The sequence below is a fragment of the Triticum aestivum genome, chromosome 3A (assembly GCF_018294505.1).
Source record: "Triticum aestivum cultivar Chinese Spring chromosome 3A, IWGSC CS RefSeq v2.1, whole genome shotgun sequence".
In the NCBI taxonomy this organism is placed as follows: domain Eukaryota; kingdom Viridiplantae; phylum Streptophyta; class Magnoliopsida; order Poales; family Poaceae; genus Triticum; species Triticum aestivum.
In genome coordinates this window covers 708,693,092-708,700,023 of record NC_057800.1, presented here as the reverse complement: position 1 = coordinate 708,700,023, position 6,932 = coordinate 708,693,092, and the positions used below count along the sequence as shown (strand labels likewise).

At 40.5% G+C, this 6,932-nt stretch overlaps 1 long non-coding RNA gene across 1 annotated transcript; it reads right to left on the bottom strand.

The window, feature by feature from the left end:
* Positions 1-4,240: 4,240 nt before the first annotated feature.
* LOC123059325 (uncharacterized) lies at positions 4,241-6,044 on the bottom strand. The gene is made up of 2 exons (XR_006427417.1): positions 5,622-6,044; positions 4,241-5,074 (listed from the first exon to the last, which is right to left on the bottom strand). It is a non-coding gene; the product is annotated as an uncharacterized lncRNA (long non-coding RNA).
* Between the last annotated feature and the right edge of the window lie 888 nt (positions 6,045-6,932).

The following is a 6,932-nucleotide window of genomic DNA, read 5'->3' as shown; positions in this document are numbered from 1 at the left end:
GTATGAGTTGGCTAGATTCTTTTCTATGTAGAGAAGTTCTGATCAAGAAGCTTGACTGTTTCATGGTTGCATTACATTTTGACTACTGTGCATATCGCTTTGGGCTGAAGTTTCTAGCATGTTGAAAGTAAAATTAAAAGTCATTTAGGTCTGCTTTTGAAATAGTTGTTTATTGGTATGCCTAGTGTCTTGGTTTTCCTTTGAAATGGAGATTTTTTTACCAAGGTCTTATTTTTAAAGACTATCGATTGGTTTTATAAATATGAAATGTTTAGCCAATATACATTAGTTTCTTGTTTCTGAGTATTATTCCAGCTGACGATTAAATGCGGCAGATCATCCTCTCAATTTGCTCACATGCCAGTTTCACCTGCTTGTTAGGAGCTTGGAGCACTGCTCGTTAAACTGAATTGCACAATTGCATTAAGTCAACTTGTCGGTGATATGTTCTGTTGCAATTCATTCTTCTTCATGTGTTCATTTTATCTGGTTAGTGAAATGGTCTTTAACTGTCAGCTATGTTCCTTTACTCTCTGTAACTGGTGCAAGGCCATGTCGATATGCTGCTCACATGACTTGTAGGCAACTGATCATGGTCGACTATCTGTTGTGTGTATGCCCCTTCTGACTTCTGCGTTGCGGCAAACTTTTGCGTGTGTGGTTACAGTTTACAATATCGATTCAGTATACAGGTTTAATACCTGGATTAATATACCCCAGTTTGTCTGCGGCCTGAAGCCAATGAACCTTTACAGTTCTTCTAGAGCAATTATGCGAGCATCGTTAACTATATACTTTGCTTTTCAGTGTGAGGTTTCAGTTCTTATTATACCAGAGCTGACTGGGCAAATTAAGTTTCCACCATCCAAGTTAACTTGCAAGATTTTGCCACAATCATTTCTTCAAGACCATGGCATCGCTAGCCAGCACTGCTTCGGGCAAACTTGGATCTCTTTCAATTTTGTTTCAGGTCTCCAGGTTGCCTAAGGAAATTTCATTGTGAAATACATACAGCTTGATGGAAAAATTCAAACAACTTGTTAGGAAGCAATGGTTTGACTCTTCCTTGAATGATTTAATTGATTTGAGACAAAAGTCATCTTTCAGTTGGAAATATAGATATATAATGGTCCAATATCATAGGGAATTTCTGAGTCAATTAGATCAGGAATGTAAATTGTTTTTGCTGCTTGGGCTTGCTTAGCTGGTAAAAAAAATTCTACCTCTTTTTCATATTACTGGCACTTCTCATTCTAGATTCGATGCTAGGCTGATCAGAATTTCTGAGTCAATTAAATCAGGAGTGTAAATTGTTTTCGCTGCTAGGGCTTGCTTAGCTGGTAAAAATGCTATATCTTTGTTTTCATATTATTGTCACTTTTCACTCCAGATTAAGTGCTAGGCTAAGTGGGTAAGTATTGGGAGGCATTTGAAATTTCTGGAAGAGTTGTTTTTCGAGAACATCCTGTAATTCACACCTACCACTGATTTGGAACAGCCCTGGTGTATTACCTTAGTACTGGAGTATGCACATCTTAAGTCACTACATAACATGCATGTGACATTGTTTTTCCCGAATGGCGTGTGAGACCACCTACCGTGGTAGGACCGCGTCCAAGTTACCATTTATATCAAAGTAACAGCAAGCTCATGAAATGCAGGTTTCGTAGCTGTTATTGTTGGCCTTGGGAAAATGCCGGCCATCTAATGTGGTGTGTGCTCTATTGTAGGAAATTCATCCATGAGGATGACGAGATGCTTCAGGCTGTTAAAGAAGAACAGGGCGAACATATCTATGGCGTGGTGACAAAGGCTCTGCTCGAAATCAGTGAGTACAATCCAGTAGCCGTCATGCTGTTAGTTTTCTTTTTCTTCGAGAAAACGCAAAGACTTCGCGTTTCTTTTCATTGAAAAGGGGCGGAAAAAGTTTCAGGCCTCCTAGGAGGTGGTTTATAGCTTGTGCTACAATGGTTTGAATGGACATCCCAGGTGTTTGGGATCACCAATCGAAGGCTAGAAACCCCAGCCCGAGCTCAGAGGGCAGCCTCTGCTCTGATTTTCTTTGTTAGCTGGGGGACAGAGGGTCGATCCCCATTGAAGATGCAGGCGTTACGCTGTTTCCTGATCATCCATCCCGTCAGCAGTGTCGCGGTGGCCAGTTGCAAAGTGGTTTGGGAGCCGTCTCTTTGGCAGCCAGCCACCATTCGTTGATGGAGGTGTCTTGGTCCGGTGGCCTGCACGTCATCCAGAGGGTATCATGCCATACCTGCCTTGAGAAAGGGCAGGAAACTAGCAGATGGTGCATTGTCTCTGGTTCCTGGTCGCAAAGGGCGCAGCATGGGTGGTGCTGCAGGCCGTGGCGTTGCAATCTCTCGGCAGTCCAACACCTGTCCAGGTTCTTAGTGAGCTGTGAGCCGTGGAACTATGAGCAGCGCTGGAAAGCGACTCTGGAAGAAGTTGTTGAGTATGTACTGAACTAGTGGCGAATGGACAGGAGCAAGCTCAAGAGGAAGCATGCCGAAGAAGATGCTGGAAGAACTTGGTCAACTGGACATGATGTCTTGAAGTTGCTGGAAGTACTCAGGATGTTTTAAGTAATTGCTAAGTTGGACATGATGTTATTTTGGCCAAGGCGCGTTAGAGCTGTGTGACTCTTGACGACGAGGCAACATGACAAGATGGTTTCCGGTGAACTTATAACCTTTTAGTTGCGGTGGTGGTGTAGCATTGCATGAATGCTTGTTGGTTATCCTCTTAAGGTTTCTCCGGGGTTTGACAGTCAGTCGATGCAAATGAAGGTGCATTTTGCCTTTTATCTTGAATCAGTTTCTGGATGTTAAAGTCGCCATGCATGCCTAACAATCAACGTTTATGTGTGCGAGGATGCGTCTGTTGCTACCAGAGAAGATGGGAGTTCTTGATGCAGCCGACCTTCAAGGTCTGCTGTCTTGCATTAGTACTGCACCCAACCCAGTGCCACTTGCATCTGCTTCAATAACAAAGGGTTTGGAAAAATTGGGTAGCGCTAAGACAGGGCATGATGTCATGATGACCTTCAGGTTGGAGAATGCTTGTTCTTGTGCTACTCCCCAAGTGAACTGGTCTTTTTTCAGAGCATCATATAGTGGTCTGCAGATAGTGCCATAATCCTTGACAATCTCCTGTAGTAACCTGTCAGTCGAAGAAAACCTCTGAGGTTGGTGACATTGTCAGGAGATGGCCAGTTGAGAATATCTTGGACCTTGCTAGGGTCAGTTGCTACACCTTCTGCAGAAATAATGTGACCCAAGTAGCCAACCTTCTGTACCGCAAACTCACATTTGCTCTGCTTCACAGACAAGCAATGTTCTTTAAGTAAATCCAAAGCAATCTTGAGTTGTTGTACATGCTCTTCTAGAGTTTCACTGAACACCAACACATCATCAAAGAATACTAGTATAAATCTTCTGTGGGGTCCAAATATTAAATTCATGAGGTTTTGGAATGTTGCTGGAGCATTAGTTAGCCCAAAGGGCATAACTATGTATTCATAGTGCCCAAGGTGAGTTCTGAAGGCAGTTTTAGGGATATCAGGTGTGGCCATTCTGATCTGATGAAACCCCAGACCTGAGGTCCAATTTTGTGAAATACTTGGCACCATGGAGCTCATCCAACAAGTCTTCATTGATTGGCATGGGAAATTTGTTTTTGATTGTTCTGGAGTTGAGCTGTCTGAAATCATTACATAATCTCCATCCTCCAGCTTTCTTTCTGACCACTAGATGACCCGTTGCGCCAAATGGCGCAAAGACCCGTTTGAAAACCATGTTCGTGTTGATTTTTTTTTACATTATTTGATAACTTTATGTTTGAGCAAGAGTAAAGATCATGTGAAACCATAAGTGTTGCTAAAATTAGGATTTAGCCAAGTAAAAAAAAGGTTTCACCAATGATACCAATTTTACCTATTTTAAAGGCAAGTCTTGAGGTAGATACCACAAAAATTTGACAAAGGAAGAATACATTCAACATAAGATACTATTCCTAAAATCGAAGGACATCATATACATGAACAACATCAGATTAAAGATAAGTATGGATCTTAATCTTATAGAACCAAATTAAATAGAACAAAATAAAAAATGGGGACCGTATATCCACACTGAGAACCAAAAAAGGACAAAATATATGACCAAATAGAAGTGTACACCACAGTACTATTCTCACCAGCATCGTTCAATTTTAAAAAGTAAAAAAAACATCAAACATGGGAAGCTTACCGCCCATCCAAAAAATCATCATACTCATGGCTATCATACATCATATAACATTTTTACTGAGAAGCCACTATTGAGAAGCCATGTGACAATTAACTACTGCATTGTATTTCCCATCACACAATGGACATACATAACTATCCCATATAAACCCAATCACTACTTTCTCCAGTGGCTATTGCCGACAAAATTGGAGCTTCTCATGTACACCGGACAAACAAATGAAACTGTAGTTTTAGAGGTATTTTGGATTGACTGAAGCAAACACTCGTCATAGCACAAAGATCTGTTCCAGCCTCTTGCTGCAGCCTAACACATCTGAAGTGCTTTGAAATTACATAAAAACTGAGTCAATAAAAAAAAGAGCTATAAAGGGAAAATATTCACAATCTTTTGTAACACCCAAAACACTTCGACTTTGCTCACTTCTATATGCAAGTAAATAGGAACACAATGAAGCAAACAAAAACATGAGAAAGCAAACAATGACGGGAAGTGCTTAGGTTTTGTTGCTTAACTACTACTGTATGTTGTGGTGTTATTCTAGGCTGAGCATGGTCGGTTGAAGTATAATCATTCCTGCTTCTAGAGAGAGTGACTCAGATGGGGATGCAGAGTATGGAGAAATAACAGTGCTCTGCTTTTTCATTTTTTGTATCTGCAGTTTATTTTGTACAGAGGTAAGGCAGGCGCACAAACTCCTTGCCGTCTTGTCCCGCAGCTGCAATGACGGCGAGGACGTCCACGTGGATTGAACCAATAATGCCAAACACCATCAACCTAGATTACAAGTCAGATGCTCAAACCTACCAAACCTCCTGCAAACAAATAAAAGTGAGTTAATGAGGACATTGTGGTTGATTTGATCTAGATGAAATAGATAAAGAAAAAATGGCACATGCCAAACCGAGTAATTATTCTGCTATGCGTAATGTGGGATTTAATATAAATGGACCAAATTTATTTGAGCCTACAAATCAAAATCCTGATATATGTCACACAAATTACACAAATCAATACTTCTTAAAATACAAATCTCAACTTAAAACATATGGATTGCATCTATATACAATAGTTATTCACAATAGGCAAAGTAATCCCAGAGTCACACAATGCCTCATGCATAAGGATATAAACAACCAATAAAATTCTATTGTTGTAAATAACTTCTAGTTATGCTCCCAGATTTTCGGCAACAATCTAAAGCACTGAGCAACTGCACTCTTCAGTTGCATTGTCACAGTCTCACAGAGTTATTTATCGATGCAACATCTAAACCGGAAGAACATATGCTTAACAGACAAAACCGAGCAAGAACAGCAGCCTATAACAGAATGCAGGAGACAAGTAGACAACAACACTGACCTAACAGTGCAGTCCTCAGGGGATCTACAAACTCTGGGAACTCGATCTCATCGAGCGCCTTGAAGACGTCTTCAGCGTTGATCGACTGCCTCTTTCCGTCCTTGCACACATCATTGGCCCTGCAAAAAAGACCACCCTCGTGTAACCATCATCATCCCAAGAGTATCACATCACATGGAGAAGCCTAATATTATGCTGAAACTATCGACTCCTTGTGCATTGATTGGTTCTCTCTCTGGCGGCTCCCCCCTCGACCGCAGAGCAGAGCAATTAGCTGAAGAACTACCACAACGACGCATATCAGCCAAGAAACTTCCAAACAATTCACATAAGTATCAAATTCGTCACCCAAATCAGCCAAAAAAATGTCACCCTAATTAACCAAATACATCAAATCAATCAGGATTACTCCCAAGAATCAGAGCAAAAATGAATGGATATGGAGGTCACAACCTCTACATAAATATTACTAAAGTATCCTTCATTCATATTCTGGTCCATGCACAACCATTCAGGTCTAGAAGTCACAAACTCCCCAAATAAAATGTTACAGGAAACAGAAATCCCAAGTGTGTTTTGATACTTCAGTCCAGCACACAATTTTTTTTCTGAAACAGAAAAGTAAGGAATGAGTATCAGAAACCAACATATGTGGGCTAAAAAGGGGAACAAGCATACATTTGTTCCGACCAGAGGCATGATGTAGACTATTCGATCTCAGTGCACAGCCTGGAACAAATCAGAAAATCACAATATAGACACAAAAGGGATTCAAGAAGAAGGTAGAAATAAGTAATAAGATAGAGGGATCCTATCCAAATAGTGAACTGCATTTTTATAGTTTAGACTTTAGACCAACAGGAAATGGGGAATATTGCCTTGACTAAGGATTTGATACATCGTTGTCAGGTAGCAGGGGTTGTGGATTGATACTTTTTGCATGGATGTCAAAAGAAAATTTAGTTCATGCACCTGTAAATATCGCCATGGCGGCTATTCCTGTCAGCATTAGGAATCCAGTATGCTACAATCAATCACTGGTATAGGTCTGTAGACAACCACAACAACAAAATCATAAATGGTAGGACACTACACAAAAACAAACATAAGAGTGCACAATAGAGAATGCAGAAATACCATTAGAAGTTGTGGTTATCTATCCCTTCAGTCTTGAAGCTCGGCGGATAGCATGTTTGTTCATTTGATTGAGAAGTATCCATTATTTGGCATGTCTTCTAACCTTTAACTGAAAACAACCCAATAAAAGAGTGAGGCCATCCAGCACATGAAATATATTTCTGAAATCACAAA